Genomic DNA, 27875 nt, shown 5'->3' on the forward strand with positions numbered 1-27875 from the left:
AGGAAATAACCCCATTATAAACATAAGACAAGATCATAAAAATGAATCTCACTGAATTCAGGAGGATGTTGGAAAGAGTGTTTTAATGAAAGAAGGGAATCAGTCCTGTGCATAGATTTGGAGTGTGAGTGGAATGTCAAGGATCCCTTCTTATTGGCTGCTGGCTATATAGTATTGGGAAAAACCAACTATTACTAACGTTGACTTCTCATCCAGTTTGTGCTAAGGACTGAATGTTTTGCCCCCTCAAAATTCATATGTTAAAACCTAATGCCCAATGTGAAAATATTAAGAGGTGGGGCCTTTGGAAGATGATTAGGTCATGAGGATGGAGCCCTCATGAGTAAGATGAGTGCACTTACATAATAGAGTACACAGAGTTCACCAACCCCTTCTGCCATAGGAGGTATAGCAACAAGATGGCCATCTAGGAATTGGGTCCTCACCAGACACTGAATCTTCAGGTTCCATGAGCTTGGACTTCCCCATCTCCAGTGCTGTGAGAAATAAATATTTGTTCTTCATAAGATACCCAGTTTCTGGAATTTTTGTTAGAGCAACCCTAGGGGACTAAGACAATTGGTAAGTAGTCTCACCTCCCTGGCCCACCCAAGGGGAGCAAATGAGTCAGCTGTGCTATCAGAGCACGAGTTGCATGTTCTTCTTTCTACCGTGTGAGCGTGTTGCTTGTGTCAAGATGTTAGAATTGAGAAATAACTGCTAGCTAGCCAGCCAGCTACAACAGAAAGAATGTTCACCCTGTATTATTAAGATTTGGGCTAAACTATTAAGGCATTTGCCTGAGCAAATGTGAAGTGATATACAGAGATACTTCCACAAATTACCACACAAAAAATTCCTTCCTTGACACATTTAGTCATTCATTCATTCATTCGACACATTGCTAATTGTGACTGTCTCTGTGCCATGTTGGCAAACCCCCTTTATCTGTCCTAGAAACTGGAATCTTTCAACATGCATAGCAAAGAAAATTAGACTGTGAGCTATAAACATGAATTGTCACTAAGCCTCTGTGTGGCACTGGAGGAGTCACTTAAACGCAGTAAAATCCTATAATGTCCTCATCTGTAAATGAGATTATACATAACTCCTGGTTGAGCACTTGACAAATAGATTCTGGGAAGGAAATGATAAATTCAGTTCCTTTGTCACCTCCAAGCTATCACATATTGTGTTTGCTTTTGTGCATTAACCTGTTCAAGTACATCTAGGAAGTACCCGGGGCCTTATCTGTTAATTCGTTTCTTTGGCATTCTGCAAATTTAATGAATGGTGACTAAAGATGATTGCATCACTGTGAGAGAAGTTAGAGCAGAATCCATACCAAAGTCCACAGAAATATGAAACAAAATTTGAAAAATAAATGAAAATTAGAAGTTGGAAATAATATACCAAGAACAGAGCAATACTCTCACATGAATAGTGTCGCTGTGAGATTCACATCACTCAGAGACCATTTTAACTAAAATAGCCACTCCAGCACTCTTGCCTGGAAAATCCCATGGATGGAGGAGTCTGGTAGGCTGCAGTCCATGGCGTCGCTAAAGGTCGGACACGACTGAGTGACTTCACTTTCACTTTTCACTTTCATGCATTGGAGAAGGAAATGGCAACCCACTCCAGTGTTCTTGCCTGGAGAATCCCAGGGACGGGGCAGCCTGGTGGGCTGCCGTCTATGAGTCGCACAGAGTCGGACACGACTGAAGCAACTTAGCAGCAGCAGCAGCAGCAGCAGCAGTGCTTTAACCAGAAATGAAATCACGAGGGTAGATTTTTCAGGAATACATTTCAGCAACATACTTGCAATATGTACTAAAAATGTGTCCAATAAATTCATAACACATGGATATCCAATTTTTGGAGGTAAAAATTAACCAACATATTTGTATGACCCATCTCTTCATCTGTTATGCTAAACTGCAGGAAGAGCCATTGCTGTCCTCATAGCAATGCAATGAAAAATGTGTTAATCAAATCTCTAGTTGAATAGACTGTGGAAAGGCATTTTTATTCAGCTTGCTGAAAGGACAAAGATATATGCATTATGGCACTGTACCTTTCAAACGAATATTACTTGTTTAGGCCATGGGGTATGATGCCGCAAGATGTTTAGAAGATTGCCGTAACTGTAATTAAGCACAGGAGAACTTCCAGATGTTCAAGCTGGATTTAGAAAAGGCAGCGGAACCAGAGATGAAATTGCCCCATCCGTTGGATCATAGAAAAAGCAAGAGAGTTCCAGAAAAACATCTACTTCTGCTTCATTGATTACCTTAAAGCCTTTGACTGTGTAGATCACAACAAACTGTGGGAAATTCTTAAAGAGATAGATATACCAGACCACCTTTCTTGCCTCCTGAGAAATCTGTATGCAGTTCAAGAAGCAACAGTTAGATCCAAACATGAAATAACAGACTGGTTCCAAATTGAAAAAGGAACTATATGTATGTTCAAGGCTGTATGTCATCACCCTGCTTATTTAGCTTATATGCAGAGTACATCATGCAAAATGCCAGGCTGGATGAAGCACAAACTGGAATTAAGATTGCCAGGAGAAATATCAATAACCTCAGATGCACAGATGACACCACCCTTATGGCGGAAAGCAAAGAGGAACTAATGAGGCTCTTGATGAAGGTGAACAAGAAGAGTGAAAAACCTGGCTTAAAATTCAACATTCAAAAAAACAAAGATCATGCATCCAATCCCATCACTTCATGGCAAGTTGATGTGGAAACAATGGAAAGATTGACCAACTTTGTTTTCTTGGGCTGCAAAATCACTGCAGATGGTGACTGCAGCCATGAAATTAAAAGATGCTCCTTTGAAGAAAGCTATGACAAACCTAGACAGCATATTTTAAAGCAGAGACATTACTTTGGCAACAAAGGTCCATCTAGTCAAAGCTATGGTTTTTCCAGTAGTCATGTAAGGCTGTGAGAGTTGGGCCATAAAGAAGGCTGAGTGCTGAAAAATTGATACTTTTGAACTGTGGTGTTGGGGAAGACTCTTGAGACTCCTTTGGACTGCAAGGAAATCAAACCAGACCATCCTAAAGGAAATGAGTCCTGAATATTCACTGGAAGGACTGATGCTGAAGCTGAAACTCCAACACTTTGGCCGCCTGATGAGAAGAACCAACTCATTGGAAAAGACTCTGATGCTGGGAAATATTGAGGACAGGAAGGAGGACATGGGGATGACAGAGGAAGAGATAGTTGGATGGCATCACTGACTCAATTGACATGAATTTGAGAAAACTCCGGGATGTGGTGATGGACAGGGAAGCCTGGTGTGCTGCAGTCCACTGGGTCGCAAAGTATCAGACACAACTGAGCAACTGAACAACAACAGTAATTCTCAAGATGGGAATTGCAATAGGAACATTTCTTAAAACTAGTCAGAACAAAGTATTTTAAATGTCTCAATTCCAGTTACCAGTTTTAAAAACATTTATCATAGCAAAAGAAAGATGATTTTTAGAACAGGCTATAAAATACATGGTAATAAAAACAAATATATTCTTACTTGTTTTTTTATCACCCTGCCTCTATATGTGAAACCAGACCTACAGGTGCTTTAAAAGCCACATCAGAAGACCTTCAGAAAGTGATATTTTTATGAGTTGTGAGTCAGGGCCAGAAGAGTGTTTTTGTGTGGGCAAAAAGTGGAGCAGAAACGAAATGGCCATTAGGAATGTCTGACATCCACAAAAAGACAAAGTCAACAGCAGAAATAAAGGGAAGGGGAAAAGCAGATGAGGAACATGACTGACCTTAGAGAGTTTGAAGGATACCTTTTGAGATCACTAACCAAGCAAGCTAAGTGTGATGAAGGAACATGGCTTGACTGCCTATCTGGAGATGATTTACCAAGCTTGAGATGTAACTGGAGAAATGGTCTAGACCACATCATTCCCTCAGTGCTTTACATGGATTCATTTCTTTAACATTCACAACAACTTCATGAATTAAATGCAATTATTATCTATACTTTATAGTTGAGGATGGAGGCAGGGAATGGTTAAGAAAGTGGATCAAAGACAACCAGCTGGTCAATAGGAGAGCTGAGATGTATGTCCACAGGGGTTGCTCTTATCCATGATGCTACACTGACCCCTAACAAGCATCAGTGAGTAAGAATCAACACAGATGGCATGCATGCATGCTACGTTGCTTCAGTTGGGTCTAACTTTTTTTGACTCTGTGGACTGTAGCCCTCCAAGTTCCCCATGGGATTCTCTGGACAAGAATATTGGAGTGGGTTGCCATACCCTCCTCCAGGGGGATCTTCCCAACTTAGGGTTCAAACCCTCATCTCTTATGTCTTCTGCATTGGCACGCAGGTTTGCACAATGCCAGCAAATACATGTATTTGTGTAGAATATTGGCTTTACAAAATCATTTTCACATATGATTCATTCATTAAAGTGATAATGTAAAAAGAGCTCAGTATTGGCTTGCTAGGCCTGCCATAACAAAATATGACAGACTGGGTGACTTCATCAACAGAATTTTTTTTCTCACTTTTCTGGAGGCTAGAGGCCCAAGATCTATACATTTGGCAGGTTGGAGTTCTGCTGAGGCCTCCCTCCTTAGCTTACACTGTGTGTCCTTGCTGTGTCCTCAGGGTCTTTCCTCTGTCTGCGTTCATCCCTGGTGTCTCTCTGGTCCCAGCCTCCTCTTCTTGTAAGCACACCGGCTAAATCAGTGAGAGCGCACCCTAATGGCCTCCTTTGAACTTAATCACTTCTTTGAAGACCTTGCCTCCATGTACAGTCATCTTCAGACATACTGGGTATTCGGGATTCAGCACACGAAATTTGGGGGAACACACTTCGGTCTGTAACAAAACCCCAAACTTAGGGTTGTGATTGGAGTTCTCATTCTAGTTTTGCCACTGTGTGACTGTAGGACGGTCACTTCCTGTCTGCTCGATGCTCTAGCTGCCTGATTCTTGATTTTCTGAGTGTGTCTTCAGCTTCTCTACATCTATAAACTGACTTATCATCTTCACACATCATATAAGTTGGGTGAGTTGGTGGTTGTTGTTATTGTTTTCTGGTATAAATTAGCTAGCAATTTGTTGAATACAACTCAAGACTACTAAATAGGATGTTTCCTTTTGTTCTTGGCTTTGCTAGGCTTTTGACATACTCTGGTCTGTCTAGTCTTAAAATGCAGCTAATAATGAGTACCAACAAAGGTCCATCTAGTCAAGACTATGGTTTTTCCAGTGGTCATGTATGGATGTGAGAGTTGGACTATAAAGAAAGCCGAAGAATTGATACTTTTGAACTGTGGTGTTGGAGAAGACCATTGAGAATCCCTTGGACTGCAAGGAGATCCAACCAGTCCATCCTGAAGGAAATCAGTCCTGGGTGTTCATTGGAAGGACTGATGTTGAAGCTGAAACTGCAGTACTATGGCCACCTGATGCGAAGAGCTGACTCATTGGAAAAGACTCTAATGCTGGGAAAGATTGAGGGCAGGAGGAGAAGGGGATGACAGAAGATGAGATGGTTGGATGGCATCACTGACTCGATGGACATGGGTTTGGGTGAACTCCGGGAGTTGGTGATGGACAGGGAGGCCTGGCGTGCTGCGATTCATGAAGTCACAAAGAGTCGGACACAACTGAGCGACTGAACTGAGCTGAACTGAATGAGAATGTTATAGGGCTACCTTGAGAATATAAAGAGCATAGTGTCTGTGAAGTAGCAGTTATTCAAGAAATGTTCATCTTTTTCTTACCCTTCAGCCCAATCAGTTTTCATGCTTACTTTTCCCTTGCCTTTGACCTTCCCAACCCTGCCTCCACTATGTGTCTCATGCATTCTTGATCAATCATCATAAAAGTCACATAGATTGACATCTGTCTGCGGTGAGATTGAAGGTTTTAAAAATTCAGATCTAAGTGCATGGAGACATTTCCTCACACGTTAAGCAAAGGGATACATGATTCATCTTGACTTTCAACCTACTAAAATTTTAAGATTTAACAGAATTGTCTGTTGTATTAGACCACTTGCTTGCATAGGCCACTGACTCTGGGTTGGAGAAATTCTCTAACAGAGAGCTGCAGAGGCAAAGGCTCAGGGCCTTCCTGGATCACACAAAGGTATACAGTGAGCAAAGTATCTGTCTACTGCTAGTCTGATTCTGCTAACAACGAACATAATGGTTTTTTGTTTGGTTTGGTTTTTTGGGGGTAATTTATTTTTTATTGAATATAATTGCTTTATAATATTGTGTTAATTTCTGCTACAGAACAACATGAACCAACCATCCGTACATGTGTATCCCCTCCCTCTTGAGCCTCCCTTTCACCCCCCATCCCACTCCTCTAGGTCATCACAGAGAAGCAGGTTGAGCTTTCTGTGCAATACAGCAACTTCTCACTAGCTATCTCATACAATTATGGTTGTATGTTGATAATTTAGAGGAGATGTACTTTAGACAATTATCCACTCAATTATTTGAACATATTTTATAAAATTAATAGTCATATGATACTTTAGGATAAAATGACTATATATAACTTCTCGTATTTATTTGTATCATTTATCCTCATTTTCTCCTGGTAAAATGTTTTGTTGTTGAACCCGCCTACCAATGCAGAGACATAAGAGATGAGGGTTCGATCCCTGGATTGGGAAGATCCCTAGGAGGAAAGCATGGCAACCCACTCTCTGTGCATGGCTATTTCAGCCTGCAAAAAAGATTTTTGGAACCAGGCAGAAGTTCTATATGCTGTGTTCACCACAGCTGCAGGGATGGCACAGGGAGGAGCCCCAAGTGACTGCAAGCCCAAAGGTAAGCAGCAGGAGGCAGTCTCTGGCAAGAGATAAACCCTGGGGCTTTGAGGAACCCTAATGGCACCCCACTCCAGTACTCTGCCTGGAAAATCCCATGGATGGAGGAGCCTGGTAGGCTGCAGTCCATGGGGTCTCTAAGAGTCAGACAGGACTGAGCAACTTCACTTTCACTTCTCACTTTAACGCATGGGAGAAGGAAATGGCAACCCACTCCAATGTTCTTGCCTGGAGAATCCCAGGGATGGGGCACTCTGGTGGGCTGCTGTCTATGGCGTCGCACAGGGTTGGACACGACTGAAGCGACTTAGCAGCCGCAGAAGTTTCAAATCTAAACTAACCTGACCTGGATTTAGAGGAGGACAAAGGAACTTGGATGCTTATACTCTATGAAAATTAAAACCTTTCAAAGGCTTTGTAAACTTGTGTTTCTTTTTTTTTTTTTCTTTTTAATAGAGTCCTAGAAATAAAACCACAAAACATGCTTGGGGAAACACCCACTTACATTGTCACCAAGGGACTGGAACAGGTGAGGTAGCCTATGGGATGGGCGGAGTGGAGGAAGAAGAGTGGAGAGATATACTTTTACTTTAAATTTTATAATTCAGTATAATTTTCCCCACATATATGTATTTGTTTTTGAAAATTTAAAAAATAACCGTCTACTCTTCTGTGCACTAACACTATCTTATATAAGGCAATAAACCATGAGCTTTTCAACGCTAGAAGAGAGTCATTGAGTCATAGGTGGAAAACATTTGGTTATCATACAAACTAGAAGATCCCCTGGAGAAGGGAATGGCAACCCATTCCAATATTCTTGCCTAGAAAATTCCATGGATGAAGGAGGCTGCCAGGCTACAGGCCATGGGGTCACAAAGAGTTGGACATGACTGACCAACTAACATGAACACATATTACGTATTATGATTTCAGAAAACTTCTATATTTTGTTTCAGCTTAAGACTAACCTAGGAAAGCCTAAGTGTTTAACCTAAAAGTGAAAGCCACTAGAATAAAACAATACATGATTTGTCATCAAGCAGGTTTAGGTAGAATTTATAATAGGGTTGCTGGATGTGCTATTGAGTATTTGTATAATGTTACGGAGATATGGTGAGTAACTGGAAAAGATATAGTTTAGCTGGAGAGTGCTGACACTTTACATCTTCTTATAATATGAAGTGTCATGACCAAATTGCCTTTTGTTTAAAAACTTGCCATTTATTCAGGAGTGTCTGGAAGCTGGATGGCATTGTCATGCAAATGATTCAGTCTTAAGTTTTCAACTTTGTTCAATGAATCTTGCCTAAGTAATCTTCTGATATTTTTACCCAGTCATAGGAGGCCCCACATAAATGCATTTGAATGCTTTTGTGACTGTGTGAAATGAATTGCTAGTGATTCCTGAGACAGTCCTATCATTAGCCTTGATAAGATGGTAATTCGATTACATGCTGGTGCTGTTGCTCATTCCATTTTTTGATATTAATATTTAAAATATTAGAAGGGCAAACTAATTCCAAAGAAAGAATTGGTCAGTATTTCAAAAGAATATGTTACTTCACAATTCCTGTTAACTCTAGCTCTGAAATACCACTTATGCTTTTTTCTCTTTGTAGCATAGTAAGGAAAGCAATGGAAAATACTTACCATTGAATAAAAATATTTAGATTAGATTTGCCTCAGTTTTATTTCTAATTATGAGATAAGATTCTTATTTCTTAGAAAAATTTAAATCATTGGTTAAAAAGTGTTTGTTGACATTTTATAGAAAATAACATAGAATCTAAAATCATTCAGAATAGTTAGTGTTGCCATCTTTAAGAAAATCCAAAATGACAAATACAAGCTCTTCTTTAGTTTATTATCACCCCAAAGAACTTTTCTATTATCACCTTTAAATTGGTTAGGTGTGGTTTTTATTCTTACTATGTAAACAAGAATAGCATGATCAACTTTGTTCATTTTTGTATTTCAGCTTCAGGATTTGGCTAACTCTTTGGTTTCTTTTCTTTAGACCTGAAAATAGTTACTAAGCAGCAGTATTTGTTTCTCACATTCTTTCCCCAAATTATTAAGCACCCCAGAATGGTTCCAATAATATAGTACATGCTGCTGCTGCTGCTGCTGCTGAGTCGCTTCAGTTGTGTCAGACTCTGTGCGACCCCATAGATGGCAGCCCACCAGGCTCCGCCGCCCCTGGGATTCACCAGGCAAGAACATTGGAGTGGGTTGCCATTTCCTTCTCCAATGCATGAAAGTGAAACGTGAAAGTGAAGTCGCTCCGTTGTGTCCGACTCTTCACGACACAGGGTCCCTAAATTTTCTTCTTGTCCTCAAAGTGAATACATCAACTCATCTACTATTTAAAAGATTCCAACTATATGTGTTGAATCCAGCCTCCATGGATTCACATGGAGGCTGAAGAAAGCATTGTTCATTTATCGCACATTGGATTTGCCGAAGTATTCCACTTCAAGCAAAACTAATATGCCTACATGTAAATTTAGAAGGCCAATTATTAATATGAAATAGGTTTTTAATAGGGATTTTCTGTTGACTCAGAAGGTAAAGAATCTGCATGCAATGTGAGAGACCCAGATTTGATCCCTGGGTTGGGGAGATCCCCTGGAGAAGGGAATAGCTACCCCCTCCAATATTCTTACCTGAAGAATTCCGTGGACAGAGGACCCTGGGCGGGCTACATTGTATAGTGTTGAAAAGAGTTGGACACGGATAAAGCATCTTAGCACACATCAGTGAACATACCTAACACCCAGATCTTGGTTTCTAAATATTATTCCTTAGTAAAAGGAACCAGGGTTCCTTAGATTAGTGACTGAGTCCAGGACTGGGGCAGAAAAATGCAAAATAAGCTTAGGACATGTGAGTAGTACCAGGAAATTAAAAATTTTTCAAAAATAAAAAATCATCATGTCAAAAGACAGAAGAACAAAGATGAATGAACCCCAATGGCCAAAGCCAAGGGAATTTGAGCAGCAAAATAAATGGTAATACTATAAATATCCCCAAGTCTAATATAAATTAATAATTTAAAAATATACTAACATACTATAGGGAATTCTCTCCTATAAAATATCCCAATTAATAAATATAAAAGATAGGGCTTCAGGGTAGCTCAGCTGGTAAGGAATCCACCTGCAGTGCAGGAGACCCCAGTTCAATTCCTGGTTGGGAAGTTCCCCTGGAGAAGGGATGGGCTACCCACTCCAGTATTCTTGGGTTTCCTGGTGACTCAGATTGTAAAGAATCCACCTGCAATGCAGGAGATCTGGGTTCCATCCCTGGGTTGGGAAGGTCCCCTGGAGGAGGGCAAGGCAACCCACTCCAGTATTCTTGCCTGGAGAATCCCCCTGGTGAGCTACAGTCCCTAGGGTTACGAAGAGTCAGACACAACTGAGCAACTAAGCACAGATGCACAGAAGACAAAGATTCAAAATCACCCTTAGATAAAAGCCACAGTAATTAGCGTTGCAGGCAAAATTCACTGATAAATGATAAAATCAGTAAAGTGAACTGTTGAAGAGAAACAGTTGCATAGTTTCAAAATATCCCCCAAGATATTTATCTATTACAAAGTGAATAATCGTAGCTTTACAGTAAGGAAAACCAATAGACACCACCATAACCAAGTGGTCTCTTTAGAAAAGACCCTGATGCTGGGAAAGACTGAAGGCAAGAGGAGAAAGGGATGACAGAGGATGAGATGGTTGGCTGGCGTCACGGACTCGATGGACGTGAGTTTGAGCAAGCTCCAGAAGAAGGTGAAGGACAGGAAAGCCTGGTGTGCTGCAGTCTATGGGGTCAGACGTGAGCAAATGATTGAACAACAACAAGGTTAACATGAGGCCTACTAAGACACAGTGACATATGCTCGGGGCATGCAGAAGGACACAGTACTGCTTTTGCAGTGTTCTTATAGGGCTTCCCTGGTGGCCTAGAGGTTAAAGTGCCTGCCTGCAACACGGGAGACCTGGGTTCGATCCTTGGGTTGGGAAGATCCGCTGGAGAAGGAAACGGCAACCCACTCCAGTATTCTTGCCTGGAGAATCCCATGGACGGAGGAGCCTGGTGGGCTACTGTCCACGGGGTCACAAAGTGTCAGACACGACTGAGCAATTTCACACACACACACACACACACACACACACACAGTGTTCCTATAAAAATGCATAAACTCAATATAATCATTAGAGAATATCAGGTGAAGTCACATTTAAATATAAACCTTGGACTAATTTCTCAGCTCTCATCAGAAGGGCCAAGGTTATGAATGACAAGGGAAAACTGAGGAACTACATCAGTTCGGAGGAAGACTAAAGAGATATAAGAATAATATACAATGTAGGATCCTGAGTTTGAGCCTAGAGTAGAACAAAAAAAAACTGGGGGAAAGTAAGTGATCCTCTAATAAGATCTCTAGTTAACAGTATTATAGTAATTTTAACTTTCTGACTTTGAAAACTATGCTATGGTTATGTAAGTTTTTAATTTCATCGGAAGCTGATGTAAGGTTACATGAACTCTCTGAACATTTTTGTAATTTTCTCTGAAGTCTAAACTTATTTGCAATAAAACGTTTTAAAAATAGCTTTATTCCTCTAACCACACTATGAGAAACATATTATTACTATCCTGATTTTACAAAGGAGGGAACTGAATAGCAGAGAGATTAATAAACTTGCCCCAAATCCCCAAGTTAGAAAACTACATAGCCAAATAAGTTGGAGATCTTAACCACTATGATTTTATGTGGTCTGAGGCTCATCTAATTCAGAAATATTTATTCTTGCTCTTGATTTTGCTTTGATATTTGTAGCCTAGTGGGCTACAGTCCACGGCGTCGGAAAGAGTTGGACACGTCTGTGCGACTTCACTTTCACTTTTCACTTTTAAGGTCCTATGTGCTAAGATGCTTCAGCTCTGTCTGATTCTTTGTGACCCTATGGACTGTAGCCCACCAAGCTCCTCTGTCCATGGGATTCTCCAGGCAAGAATACTGGAGTGGGTCACCATGACCTCCTCCAGGGGGTCTTCCTGACCCAGGGATTGAACCCACTTATCTTACATCTCCTGCGTTGGCAGGCAGGTTCTTTACCACAAGCACCACCTGGAATCCCTAAGGTGCTACAATATTATATAAAACATAACCCTGAAAAAAGAAATCCTATTTTACAATGCTGAGTGGTAAGTGATGTAGGAAAACTTTATTCTCTTGCAGTGATTTTCATTTTCAACCAAATGTCAAACAGTGAACTATTAGGTGGAATCTTACAGAATAACTAAATGGGAATATTGGCATTCAAAGATGAAAATGCATCCATAAGGCTTTTATGCTTCATTACTTTAAATAATCATTAACAGTAAAATATATAATGACAGACAGTTACTAACGCAATAAAGTTGCTAAAGTGAGATGAAAAATTGCAAATAATGTATTTTATTACAGTCAAAGAAGGCTTTAGGTGGCTGTACTCTGGTTCTGAATATGTTATAGAGAATTAGGAGTTTGGGACTGTGTATGAAAGAGGTCATTTTTATTATTGGAAAATAGTTTTCTAAGCTGCTAATTCTTTTGAGGAATGCAAGAAACTGAAATACTTCAGTCACATATGATCAACAATCAGAAACAGCCTAAGTGGGAAAAAAAAGTATTATGTGATTTTGCTTCTGTTCAGTATTGTTTGTAATTAGAATGCAAAATTGATAGTGTATAAAAATTCAGCCAAAAGAAGCATAAAACTCTTTATTAAAATATAAACTGTATAAATGTGAATTATGTGCAAGGACACTATGATAGTTACAAAATAAAACGGGATTTATGCTAAATGAGGCAGGAATATCTCCCATGTAACAAGTATTTAAACTGGAATGAAATAAATATTTTTTTTAATATAATGAGGTTCAAAAAATTAAAAGTATTCTCATTCTGGAAGCGTATATTTAATAAATATTTAATTTTCTGTGATATTTATAAATTTGACTGTTGAAAAACATTGAAGTAGAAAAAGTGTCCCTAATACATATTGAAGTCAAACCAGGAAGAAAATGGATATATAAAAATATTTTTGTATTATTATTTTGTTTTGTTATAGCATGATACATAATTTATGGCTACCACTACTTTCTTTTCTTGAAACACACTGTAGGAAAATACTGTCTGGATACAGTTAAGGCTTCCTGAAAAATACTTGTATGGAACGCTTTTCCATTTAGTGGTTTAAAAAAAAGTAAATAGAATTTATGTCTGTCCTGGGCCCAATTAAACTTCCATTCAAACTTGTCCTGATCAGAAAATAAATTGCCTATGGATTCTGAAGAAGGGTTTTTACACACTTGGAGGAAAAAAAGTATGTCTGTGGAGAACTATGATTTATGAAAGTATTGATTTCTTTGTTAAATAATGAATTAGATGTCCTACCACAATATTATTTATCAAACTTTTTTGTCATATAATTAAATTGTCACATAATGGATTGTGCTCATATAGATTCATTAAATATTAAAAACTACATGTGACTTTAGTCACCTTATCTTTGGCTAACAACACATTTCCTCTGTTCTTTCCCGTTAAGGTCAATAATGGCAGCCATGATCCTTACTACCAAAGCTTGTAGTCCATGCTGATCAAGGCTACAGAGACCACGAGTGCATTCCTTTAGCTCAGCATGACCGAAGTTATCCACATACCAAGCACACATGGCACAAGAGCCATTCAAGACAACTTGACAAGTGAGGATAAGAGCGGAGATTACCTACACACAAAATATGGTGGACATAGTAAAATTAGATTTGCATTTTACCAGCTCCACCCATCTTGACCATTTTTTATTTTTCCCTGAAATATCTGCTTCAGCCCTCTGTTGCCCTGAGCACTTTGGGTTTTTCTAAGTTTGCCTGGCCCTCTGGATATATCAACTATAGCCACCCACAAAGTGTCACCAGCTGCAGAAATGCATTTCTGCATCCCCCTGATTATTAACCTGTATTCCCACATAAACTGACTTTCCCCTAGGACTAAGTTGAAGCCTTCAACATAAATAATACTTTTGGTAGCCACATAATCCATCTTTACCCTCTCCCACCCCACAAATACAATGGGTTCTTGTTTCTCTACACTTTCCATTCAAGACCTGACATTATTTTGGAACTGAATTCTTATATCCTATATCCCATTTACCATATCCATAGCTTTACTGAGTTTTACATGGACTGGGAGATGCTGGGGTAGTTAATAATATTAAAAGCTTACTTTAATTGTGTGCTCACTATATGTCAGGCATTATGCTAAACATTTTACATAAAGGAATTTAGTTAATTATTATGACAACCGTATGAAATGGGTACTCAGTATTTTCTTGTTTTATTTATGAGGAAACTGCAGATTAAAGAGATTTAATAATATCCCAAGGTGGCAGTCCCAGAAAATGGCAGCAGCAATTCAATAATCAAATATGTCTGACTTCAAAATCTATGTTCCAGTCTCTCTGCATGATTGCTTCTCACTGAACAAGTGAAAATAAAAATCAAAGACCACAGGCAATTCTTATTTTGAAATCTCTGTAATGAGTTGGTAATTTATTTTAAAAATCCTATAGTTGTATGATCATGAATGATGTCTGCTGCTATTTTAAAATACAAAATCTGCCCCTTTTATTAAAGAATGTGAGGGATTTCAAAACATTCATATTTCTCATACTTCCTCTCAGAATCCTAACCTTTTTTTATCATGGGTGAGTTGGAGCAGAGGTAAAAACATTATCTTCCAAAGGAAATAGAATGCAGAAACTTCAGTGTCTTAGGCCCAGTTGAATCTGCAGCCCTCTCCCAAGAGCCTTTTCTTCAGATACCTCAAAAGATTCAAAAGATGCCAACAATTAAAAAAAAAAAAAAAAAAAAGCACTTTTAGGACTTAAGCATGAGTGAGACAGTCCTTACCTTTATGAATTTTTTCACTCAACATGGATATCAGTGTTTGAAGTAAGGTAATATAATAACTTTAAGTCTAATAAGCATGGTGGGGGGCGAGAAGCAGGGAAGGGGAGAATGTCTATCGTATGGGGACTTCAGGAGAGGCTTCATGGAAGAAGCAGCACTAGAGAATTTCAGACAGATGCTGAAGAAGAGACAGTCAAAGACATTCAATACATTTGCAGATCAGACAAATGAGCAAAAGAATGAAGAAATTTAACTAAAGGAGGCAAAGAGAGAGGAATTCAGGATGGAGAAGAACTTAAAGAAGTCCATAGAAACAGAAAGATTTAGAATTTCATTCAGTAATGACAACAGTATTGACTTTTACTCATTCCTGCATTTAGTCACAAATCATGTGTTTTATGCTCAGAACTACATGGTATGGGAAAAAATGAACAGAAAAAAACAACACCGTGCATTTAGTCACAGATCATTTATTTTGTACCCAGAACTGTAAATGGTATAAGGAGAAAAAGAGCAGGAAAAAACACTCTGTACTGACTGCATTTACAGTAGTTTGATGTGAAGAGAAATCAATGGTCAGGAGTGGACAAGGTAAGTTCAGTCTGAGTCACAGAGGATCTAGAATGCTGGGCTAAGGGCTTTGGACTTAATAGCAACCGGGATCTTTGACTACTTTAAGGAGAAGTGTGGTATGATCCAGTTAAAGTCAGTTTGCCTAGATTTGTATACGAGATTAAGGAGGAGCTATAAAACAGGAAGTTTTTATGGATAAAGCGTTGCCCTTACAGTTCTGGGGAAACCTGTATTGCTGAGCCAGAAATGAAAAGTCTAAGCGGATATGATTTCTTATCTCTGGAATAGCAAGGAGCCCAATATTAATGAGGAAAGAAGATGCTAAAATAAAGGTTACTGAGGGTGTGTTGGAGAAGACTCTTGAGAGTACTTTGGACTGCAAGGAGATCCAACCAGTCTATCTAGAGGAAATCAGTCCTGAATATTCATTGGAAGGACTGATGCTGAAGCTGAAAGTCCAACAATTTGGCCACCTTATGTGAAGAGCTGACTCATTAGAAAAGACCCTGATGCTGGGAAAAATTGAAGGCGGAAGGAGCAGAGGATAACAAAGGATGAGATGGTTGGATGGCATCACCAACTCAACGGACATGAGTTAGAGAAAACTCCGGGAGTTGGTGATGGGCAGGGAGGTCTGGCATACTGCAGTCCATGGGGTCATGGAGAGTCAGACACAACTAAGCGACTGAACTGACTGATTGAACTGAAGGTTTGTTTGTAGAGATTTCAGATTTTCTGAGGTTCTAGTATAGATAGTCCACTGGTTGGTATAGCTTATGATTAAAGCCCAGGCTATGAGTCAAACAATCAGGTTAAGAGTCTTATCACCTCTATTTACTAGCTTGAGGACTGTAGATTAACGAATTGCTTAATTTTTGTAAGCTTCAGTTCTCTCACTTGTAAAATGTGCATAGCCAATACCATCTATCTCTTGGTAATAGTTCAAAGATTAAACATGATTGTTCAAGTAAAGAATTTATTACAATTCCTGCCATAGAGTAAACGCTGAATAAATAGTCAAGTGTTTCATGATATGCTTCCCAGGTGGTCCTATTGGTAAAGAACCTGCTGCCAATGCAGAAGAAAAAGACTCGGGTTTGATCCCTGGGTCAGGAAGATTCCCTGGAAGAGGGCGTGGCAACCCATTCCTGTATTCTTGCCTAGAGAATCCCATGGACAAAGGAGCCTGGTGGGCTACAGTCCATAGGGTCACAAAGAGTCAGACATGATTGAAGAAACTTAGCAGGCACACACGTTCCATGATATACGTGTAGACTTAGCCATATGAACACAGTAGTTTTGTTGATTTCTTCATTACTGCCAAGGGGCCATTCTAAAAGACATGCATTGACTGCAGAGATGCTTGGACAAGTCAGGGTCCAATTAGGATACAATAATCTCAGCAATTATTTGAACAGAGGGACTTTGATATAAATAGCTGTTTACTAGGTATAAAGTTGTAGACCTGGTACTTAAAAGATAGGGAAGAATTCTGTTACTATGGAATTAGCAATTCAGCAAGCTGTTACCACCCCTATGGCTGAGGGAAGAAAGAGAAGAGGCCAAAGTTTATTAACACTTAGAAGATTGGACAATTTGGAGAAGGTGTGCCGCTTGCCTTTTTTGGTGTCACTGGACAGTCTTATGGGACTGGGACCCCTCAGACCTCTGAGGAGGGTAACCTACAAGGCTGCTGACACTGTTTCTGAGGGGGGACCATGATGTAGTTAGCTCTGCAAGAGAAGCAGAAAAATACAAACTGGACTCAGCTGCTGCAACAGCAGGGAATTGCCACTGCTCAGGTTAAGTTCCCAAGAACTGTAAGTAACAAAGTCCTTATTCCTCAAGCTTTCTAGTCTCCCACTAGTGCCACTTATTGGCAGAACTTAACAGAGAGCTGTGGGCAAAACAGAAATGAAGCTAACAGAGTTGTAATTCCAACATCTCATAGCAGAGTACAAAAAAAGTTGAGGGGCAGTAGCTTACACAGTGGAATAAAATATTTTTGAAAATGGATAACATTTAAAATATACCAAAATCGCCTTCTGAACTAAATGGAATGGTTTGGAATGAATTTTAATATGCTTAAGGCTATGATGGCGGAGTTAAACACGATGGTGGACTTTACTGTATTTTTGTTTCATGGGTGAGATAGGCAAGTGATTTGAGGAGTTGGGGAATTTGGGGAATCCTGTGTGGGAAGAGAGGAGGTAGGGGAGGTAACATTGGGAGAGGCATGGCAATTGTTATAGGGTGAAAACCGGGGTAAAGAAAGTTCAGGTAAAGGTTATAATTAGGGACTTTTCTGTGAAGTATGAGTAAGTGTGGAATAAAAAGAAAAATGTTCAGAGAGATTTCAGAATTACCTTTCTGAATATGTATTTATTTATGTACTTACTTATCATCAAGGAGGTCTCCAGGTTCTAGCAAAATCAGCCAGAAAAGATAAATTTGTTAAAAATAATATAAGGTTAATGAGGTTAATGGATTTTCAAATTTTTATTATGTTATCATGATTTTGATGTATTGAGGATACTGGTGTAATTCATTGCTTATGTATATGAACATTGTTATCTCTTAAATTGCTATTTTTACTTAAAAAGTGAAAACCAAAATAAACATATGCAATTCAAATTAGATGAAAATATTGAACCATGTTTAACACTGAAAACAAAGTTTTAGAAGCCTCTAATATTATTTTGAGTCAATAATCAAATAAAATTTAAAAAGTCAAAATCAAATATTAAGGTGTAGCTATTTTGAATACTTAGAATGAAATATAGAAAATTACATTAAATTTTAGGAGATTAGAGATAAATAACTAAATATAATACATGACTCCTGATTCAATATTGAATCAGACAAAGAAGACTAACTATTATGAGGATATTTATCAAAGCCTGAATGTGGGTCATATATTAAATAATACTGTTATACCAATACTAAATATTCTGAGTGTGATAATTACATTATAGTTATATAGGAAAAGGCAGCCATGTTTAGGGTAACAAAGAACAAATATTAATAGATGAATAACAAATGTAAATAAATTGGTGACATGCTTATGGATATTCATTGTATTTGTGTATTCATTGCAACTTTCCTGTGGGTCTGAAATTTTTCCAAATAAAAAGTTAAGGAATAAATGAAATAAAAACTATATTTAAAGAGTAGATGATAAAGAATTAGCCTGTAATGCAAGAGACCTAGCTTCGATCCCTAGGTCCTGAATATCCGCTGAAGAAGGGAATGGCAACCTACTCCAGTATTCTTGCCTGGAGAATTCCATGGACAGAGGAGCCTGGAGGCCTACAGTCCATGAAATTGTAAAGAGTCGGACAGGACTGAGTGACTAACACACACACTACAGTTAGAGAGTAGTTAAAGGCATTAAAGAAAATGCAAATAGAACAATTCTCATTATCATTTATTATTGCTTTTTATAAAATCAAAGTTAAAAGTTAAAATTTTTATTTGTAAAATTAAGGTTTATAGTCTCATTAATTTCATCTTAGTTGTAAAATAAGGATGTTGGTATTCAAAATCTTTTATGTTGATTCTAACCGATGTTTTGACATCTTCTGTTAACTTACAGTGTAATACATCAGGAAATCAGATCTCTTCCAAATCTCGACTTGATTTTAAATTCAACCTAGTAGGTAGGTGATGCAAATGTCTAGTATTCTCACTGTTTTAACCAGGAAGTAATTTTGGAAGCAGAGCAATGTAGATAAATTGAGAAAATATATCTTAGGGAGCTTATTTATTTTGTTGATTGGTTTTGGGGCAATTTAAACAAAATTCTTCAATTATTCGACTGTAAACTGGTCATACTGAGAAACTACATCTTCTTTGGCGACTAGACTGCCATTTTGTCCTAAGCTCTCATACTTCACAGATCTCTACTCCAGTGGTTTAAGGATAAAACTGATTTTTTCTATCATTTAGATAATTATATGGAAAAATGCCATTCTAAACATAAACACAAAGGAAGGTGATGTTCCTGTTAGAAGAATCTAAATGCAATATTTCACACTGCTAAAACAATTATCTGATTTATAATTTAACTTAAGCTTCACTCAATCTTTTCTAAAATAATAATAATAATGGCAGTTCAGTTCAGTTCAGTTGAGTTGCTCAGTCGTGTCCGACTCTTTGCAACCCCATGAATCGCAGCATGCCAGGCCTCCCTGTCCATCACCAAATTCCAGAGCTCACTCAGACTCACATCCATTGAGTCAGTGCTGCCATCCAGCCATCTCATCCGTGTTGTCCCCTTCTCCTCCTGCCCCCAATCCCTCCCAGCATCAGAGTCTTTTCCAATGAGTCAGCTCTTCACATGAGTTGGCCAAAGTACTGGAGTTCAGGTTTAGCATCATTCCTTCCAAAGAAATCCCAGGGCTGATCTCCTTCATAATGGACTAGTTGGATCTCCTTGCAGTCCAAGGGACTCTCAAGAGTCTTCTCCAACACCACAGTTCAAAAGCTTCAATTCTTTGGCCCTCAGCTTTCTTCACAGTTCAACTCTCACATCCGTACATGACTACTGGAAAAACCATAGCCTTGACTAGACAGACCTTTGCAAATGTGGTATAAATTCCTACCAATCAAAGTTAGAAAGTTAAAATGTATTCTTCGTGCAAAAAATAACAAAAATAATTTAGTTGTGAAAGGAGTGACAATTTTGTCTAATATTTCACTAATTGTTGAAGTATTTATATAAAGATATGTTTGAAATATAAGTTACTTGAGAAGTACTACTATGTTGTCTAATGTTAAGTGAATGACCATCATTTGAAAATTATTTTTGAAATATTTATATGAAAATAAATCTCTTGATAGTGTGTAGGTCTTAGAGTCAGGAATCTCACTTTTTAGTGAGAAGAGAAAGAGGAAAAATAATATTAAAAATAAAGAAAATATTGCTCAGACGATATCACATTAACAAACTCTTTAAAAATCCATTCAAATAATATCAAGGATGAGAACAGATTGGGAGTTTTCTATTTGTCAGATTAGAAAACCCTCAATCAAGACCAGGAGCTGACTGTGACGCAGACCGTGAACTCCTTATTGCCAAATTCAGACTTAAATTGAAGAAACTGGGAAAACCACTAGGCCATTCAGGAATGACCTAAATCAAATCCCTTATGATTATACAGTGGAAGTTACAGACACATGCAAGGGATTAGCTCTGTTAGACAGAGTTCCTGAAGAACTATGGGTGGAGGTTCATGACATTGTACAGGAGGCAGAGATCAAGATCATCCCCAAGAAAAAGAAATGCAAAAAGGCAAAATGGTTGTCTGAGGAGGCCTTACAAATAGCTGTGAATAGAAGAAAAGCAAAAGGCAAAGGAGAAAAGGAAAGATATACCCATTTGAATGCAGAGTTCCGAAGAATAGCAAGGAGAGATAAGAAAGCCTTCCTCAGCGATCAATGCAAAGAAATAGAGGAAAAGAACAGAATGGGAAAGACTAGAGATCTCTTCAAGAAAATCAGAGATGCCAAGGGAACATTTCATGCAAAGATGGGCACAATAACAGGAATGTTATGGACCTAACAGAAGCAGAAGATATTAAGAAGTGGCAAGAATACACAGAAGAACTATACAGAAAAGATCTTCACGACCCAGATAATCACAACGGTATGATCACTCACCTAGAGCCAGACATCCTGGAATGTGAAGTGAAGTGGGCCTTAAGAAGCATCACTACAAACAAAGCTAGAAGAGGTGATGGATTCCAGTTGAGCTATTTCAAATCCTGAAAGATGATGCTGTGAAAGTGCTGCACTCAATATATCAGCAAATTTGGAAAACTCAGCAGTGGCCACAGGACTGGAAAAGGTCAGTTTTCATTCCAATTGCAAAGAAAGGCAATACCAAAGAATGTTCAAACTACCCCACAACTGCACTCATCTCACATGCTAGCAAAGTAATGCTCGGAATTCTCCCAGCCAGGCTTCAACAATATGTGAACCACGAACTTCCATTGTTCAAGCTGGATTTAGAAAAGGCAGAGAAACCAGGGATCAAATTGCCAACATCCATTGGATCATCAAAAAAGCAAGAGAGTTCCAGAAAAACATCTACATTCTGCTTTATTGACTATACCAAAGCCTTTGACTGTATGGATCACAGCAAACTGTGGAAAATTCTGAAAGAGATGGGAATACCAGAACACCTGACCTGCCACTTGAGAAACCTATATGCAGGTCAGAAAGCAACAGTTAGAACTGGACATGGAAGAGCAAACTGGTTTCAAATAGGAAAAGGAGTACTTCAAGGCTGTATATTGTCACCCTGCTTATTTAACTTACATATAGAGCACATCATGAGAAACGCTGGACTGGAATAAGCACAAGCTGGAATCAAGATTGCTGGGAGAAATACCAATAACCTCAGATATGCAGATGATACCACCCTTATGGCAGAAAGTGAAGAACTGAAGAACTTCCTGATGAAAGTAAAAGAGGAGAGTGAAAAAGTTGGGTTAAACTCAATATTTAGAAAACTAAGATCATGGCTTCTGGTCCCACCACTTCATGGCAAATAAATGGGGAAACAGTGGAAAAAGTGACAGACTTTATTTTTTTGGGCTCCAAAATCACTGCAGATGGTGACTGCAGCCATGAAATTAAAAGATGCTTGCTCCTTAGAAGAAAAGCTATGGCCAACCTTGACAGCGTATTAAAAAGCAGAGATATTATTTTGCCAACAAAGGTCCAACAAGTTAAAGCTAATGTTTTTACAATAGTCACGTATGGATGTGAGACTTGGACTATAAAGAAAGCTGAGCACCGAGGAACTGATGCCTTTGAACTCTGATGTTGGAAAAGACTCTCGAGAGTCCCTTGGATTACAAGGACAGTCCATCCTAAAGGAAATCTGTCCTGAATATTCATTGGAAGGACTGATGCTGAAGCTGAAATTCCAATACTTTTGCCACCTGATGCAAATAACTGACTCATTGGAAAAGACCCTAAAGCTGGGGAAGATTGAAGGCAGGAGGAGAAGGGGATGACAGAGGATGAGATGGTTGGATGGCATCACTGACTCAATGGACATGAGCTTGAGTAAACTCGGAGTTGGCAATGGACAGGGAGGCCTGGCATGCTGCAGTCCATGGGGCCATGAAGAGCTGGACATGACTGAGCCACTGAACTGAACTTGTCAGATTATATATTATTCCTTTGTTCCCTTTCAAGTATTTATACTTTAAAACATTAATCTTCCTTCGAGAGAATAAAACATCATTTAGGTTGTTGTATTATATTTAATTTAACATACACACAAATGTACATTTTCTGTTATGTTTCACTTTCCTCATCTGTCCATCCCTTTCCACATAGCCTCGTTTCTAGAGAAGTGTAAACATACTCAAAAGGAAAATGAGTTGTTGTTTTTTTTTTTTTTTAAGTATGCTAGGAAAATAAGGGCTTAAAAAAGGAATGCAAAAGTCCATGAAAAACTGGGGCCAAAAAGTCTTATTAAAAATACATGTTAGCTATGAAGTTTACTGGCACAATGACCACCTGTTTGTGCCTCACTCAGTTTAAAGAGAGAACATTGCATCATTTTTGAACCATTAGTATAGCTACTCTTGACTCATTCCCTTACTTCTCAGACTTAACTCCTGAACTATTTTCTGTTCATGACTCTCTCTCTTCGATTTATAATTTTATAATATGTGTTTGTATGCCTACAACTGAGGCTTTTTAGAATTGAGTGTTTAGCAGGAACTACATCTTCTTTCTGCTCTCTTTTTTAAAAGGAAGATGTTCTATTCCTATTGAAGTGATCCCAAGCTCTGTTGGCTGATAATTAACAGGTTGAAGTACCTGACAGTTTTACAACATGAAGGTACAAGCAGGTAGCAGTTATTTCCAAGCCATCACATTTTGCTCACAAAAATTCTATTTTTACCACAAACATACAGGCATGGGGCTCAGAGTGGTGGTTTCAAACTGTGTCTAAGAAGAATTCTGGAATAGAAATAACCACCAAAATTGCAAGCATTTTTTCAGGCTCTACAGATGATAAGAAATAGCATGGCATGATCAATTAGAGTAATATTGTTTTTGGAGAAGTTAGATTATTTTTCATTTCAAGAAAATACAGGAAAGGATTAAGCCTTAAGACCTTAATAGTGCCTAAAATGTAGTAAAAACATATGCATTAACTTGATCATAAATTTAGCTGTTAAAAGGCTTTTGTTAAACAAAATTAATTTGTAGTTGTCTGTATATTTCCACCCTTACAAATTCTAAATCAATTTTATTAGTCAGAACTCTTAATTCACTTGTAAGAGTCAGAAATCCATCTTACATGGCTTAAGTGTTTAAGGAAGAGGAAGAATGGAATGTTCACATAATTAACAGTCTAGAAGTATGATGATTTCAACCATAAATGCATAGTCAGGCACTGAAAGTGCTAGGAAACCATCTCCATCTGTCAGCTCAGCATCTCTGTCATGTCATCTTTATGAAGATTTTTTTTCCATAGGGTGCCAACAGTGACCCCCCAAAAGCTCCAGGATTCCTGTTCTAAGCTCCTGAAGGAAAGAGCTCTACTTCCTCAATGAAAATGAAAGTGAAGTCCCTCAGTCGTGTCCGATTTTGCGACCCCATGGACTATATGTTTATGGAATTCTCCAGGCCAGAATACTGGAGTGGGTAGCCATTCCCTTCTCCAAGGGATCTTCCCAACCTAATAATTGGAGGCTCCCTTTTTGTGGAATGTGCATCCTGAACCAGTGAGGTTGCAAGGTGCTCAGTTTGGCTCAGTCAGGCTCATGTGCCCACTTCCTAACAGAATGCAAGTCTCAGGACATTACGGTCTTAATCTTGCACAATTTTGTATGCTCACAGGTTAGTACAAATGAAAGTTACTTAATCTGTGTTCATTGAGTCGATTGTCTTCATTCTTTAAGTCTTAGTTTCCACCACATTAAATGAAGAGTTATGACTAGCAACTCAATGTGTGTTTAGAGAGGTCCCCAGGTCATGATGTACTTTCATTGTTCAAATTCAACATTTCTTTAAGGTATTGAAAAATTACAAGGAGAAAGTAAAAAAAGTGAATTGCATGATTAAAGATTTAAAGCTAGTTACACTTGAAAAAATATGCATGGAAATATTTTTCTGTCTCTTTATTAATTCCTTATGCCTTCCCATTTTTAATGACATTGCTCTTCACATCAAGGATACCTTTCTTTTTATGTGGCTTCTAGCTACCGTGTGAACACCTAGAAATGCCCTGGTCCTGCTCAACACATTCTCAACTTTTTCCTTCCCTCAGTTTCTTACCTTTTCCTCTCTTGCCTGGTAGTGCTAGTGGTAAAGAACTCACCTGCCAATGCAGGAGACATAAACTATGCGGGTTTGATCCCTGGGTCGGGAAGATCCCCTGGAAAAGGAAATAGCAACCCACTCCAGTATTCTTGCCTGGAGAATCCCATGGACAGAGGAGACTGGAGGGCTACAGTCCATAGGGTGGAAAACAGAGGGACAACTGAAGCACACAGTTTAATCTTAACCAAACACTTTCCCTTCTCTATTAGGTAGTTAATGACAGCCTTCTCTGGAGAAAATGTTTCTACTGCCTTTGTTTTACCAAGTGATGTTGCTCCCTGCAGAAATTCTCATTACCCAGAAGCGTGGAAATTTTGTGCAGCAGTGAAAAATTATGGGTCTAAATTGGACTTCAAAGCAGCTCATTTCCAACAATTTGGCTATTAGTAAAAGACTATGCTTTCATTTGGAGAAGGAAATGGCAACCTACTCCAGTATTTTTGCCTGGAGAATCCCATGGAGGGAGGAGCCTGGTAGGCTACAGTCCACAGGGGCTTTCATTAGGAGGCCATGCATGCCTTCTCAGTCACTCAGTCACGTCCCACTTTTTATCACCCCATGGACTATAGTCAGGCTCCTCTGTCTATGGGATTCTCCAGGCAAGAATACAGGAGTGGGTAGCCATTCCCTTCTCCAGGGATCTTCTCGACCCAGAGATAGAACCTGGGTCTCCTGCATTGGCAGGTGGATTCTTTACCACTGAGCCACCTGGGAAGCCTAGGAAACAATAGGCTAACACAGATTTACCAATCAGTCATGGTTTTACCTGCCTCTGACCAATTTCAGCCACTGCTATCAGAAGTAGTAGCTATACCCACAAATGAGGTAGATAATTAAAATTATATTCAAATATTATCTGAAAATTATTATGTACTAGCATCTTGTTAAAATTTTGTGTTGTTAAATGTTTATGAAAAGATGATCAGTAAGCATTATCAATAGTACCTTAGAGATGCATCTAAGATCTATTAGGATGTTACACAATTTACCTGAGTTTACTTGGCCATAACGAGAAAGCTGAATTCATTTGAATCCAGCTCTCTGGATGGCAATCCTATGCTCTTCCTCTTTGTCCTGTGCTGTTTACCTTCAATTCAGATGAGTTTTCTTTTTAATTGCATTTTTGAATGCAATATTTTATACATACAAAAGATGTGTTAAATTCAATTGAGTACTATAAAATGTTTTTGTTGTATTGTTGTCATTTAGCTGTAAGTTGTGTCCAACTCTTTTGCCATCCCATGGTCTATAGCTCACCAGGCTCCTCTGTCCATGGAATGCTCCAGGCAAAATACCGGAGTGGGTTGCCATTCCCTTCTGCAAGGGATCTTCCTGGGATTGAACCCACATCTCCTGCTTGGCAGGCAGATTCTTTACCACTGAACCACCAGGGAAGCCCTGTCATGTAAGATACTTATGCCTATAACTATATCTTTACTTTTAAACCTTTATGGTTTTAGTGTGTTTTTTTTTGTGACTTTTAAGAAGTGAACTTTTCTGCAAACATTAAAATTTAGAGGTACAAATCTCAGATAATTAGCTGTGTCAGCATCCTGGAAAATATAGCTTAAAGTAATAGTTTTGGTAGAAAAACATGCCCTAGGCATAAAATTCTACTAAAATAGCAACGCTTGTAGTGCCACTCCCAGAATAGTGAGGGGTTCTGGATTTTTGTTTCTTTTTAAATTCTATCATCGTTCCTCCTGGTTTTCTGTATTATTCTGCATATTAGACCTATAAAGTAGTTCCATCTTTGTAATAACGTCGATTAAAAGTATATTCTGACTTTTTATGTTATTCTAAGTTTTGTGGGGTGCCTTGAGAGACTTCATTTCAGAAGCCAATAGCCAGAATAAACCGTGATTCTAATGACACAAATTTTGTTTTCGTTTTGTTTTGCTTTACATAAAACACTAATAACATCAGACTTATAAACCCACATACTCTAGATCCATGTCTTAGGACAGTGTTATTATAGAACATCACTAATTTGTACTTTGTCTGAATTAGGTAATTCGTAAAGCATATATATTCTATTCTCTTTTCTTATGGTAATAGTGTTATGGGAATTCTCACATGCCTATAATTAAACAATAATTTTATTATACTCTTGTTACAAGGGTGAAATACCAACATTATTTTTCAGTTGCTGTTTTCTTTTTGCTAAATTTTTGAAAATATAATTCTGGGCATATTTTTAAATTTTTTGTTTACTGCATAGAGTCATGAGAATGACAGAGTTATATTTTTAAACATAAAAACTGTTTTTTGTTTAAACATTGGTGAACAATTCTGTCAGCCAGTTTTTTTAATCACTCACAACGAACGCAAAGAATAAGACTGGTCGTTAATAAATTTTTACTTCCTAAGATGAATGGTGTAAACTTAAATTGCTGATTCTTATATCTTTCCCTGCTGCTTTTTTTTCTATTGTATACAGAGTTCACTGGCAAAGCTGCAGGTTTCATAATTAACTATAAAAACTGAGGAGTTCACACAGATATGCTAATAACTCCATTAAACTTCTCCCTTTATATGTAAATTCGAGCCCAGATGTTGCATCATTTGCAAATCTTGCAATTAAAGCATTTTATAACTTCAGTTATGCAAAGGGGCACCAGACTGGAAAATGGGTAAAATTGCTTGGCTAGGACATTACCATGGCAACCCACTGACCTCCATTCAATTAGTTACCAGTGAAGATTCAGCTATTAATTATAATGGTCAAAAGTGGATATCATCTGGCCCTCCTCTTACCTTTTTAATATGGACATTTTTCACTCACCATAAATCTTTGACTTTCAGAGGCAGGCTCCCAAACTGAAGCATTAAAACTGATATAGCTTAAGTACCGATGGAAGTGAGGGTCAAGAAAGGAATCTCATTTATCAGCCATATTCAGGATAGTTCTCCAACTTTCTGTAATCTAAGCACTCTGTCAGGCAAGCTTCAAAGTGAATATTCATTACGGCTCATTTTTCTCATTGAACTCTTTGCATTCTGTGTGTCAGCAATTACCTCTCACTTTAGAACGCCTTCCTTAATTAGGGCCACAATCACCACCAGGGAGCCTCTGAAATAGATGCCCCATTTTTGCTTTAGCTTTACATTTTCCAGTGGAAAAAAAAAATAGTTAATATTTTCTTGGCAA

Source organism: Capricornis sumatraensis, chromosome 1 (assembly GCF_032405125.1).
Source record: "Capricornis sumatraensis isolate serow.1 chromosome 1, serow.2, whole genome shotgun sequence".
In the NCBI taxonomy this organism is placed as follows: domain Eukaryota; kingdom Metazoa; phylum Chordata; class Mammalia; order Artiodactyla; family Bovidae; genus Capricornis; species Capricornis sumatraensis.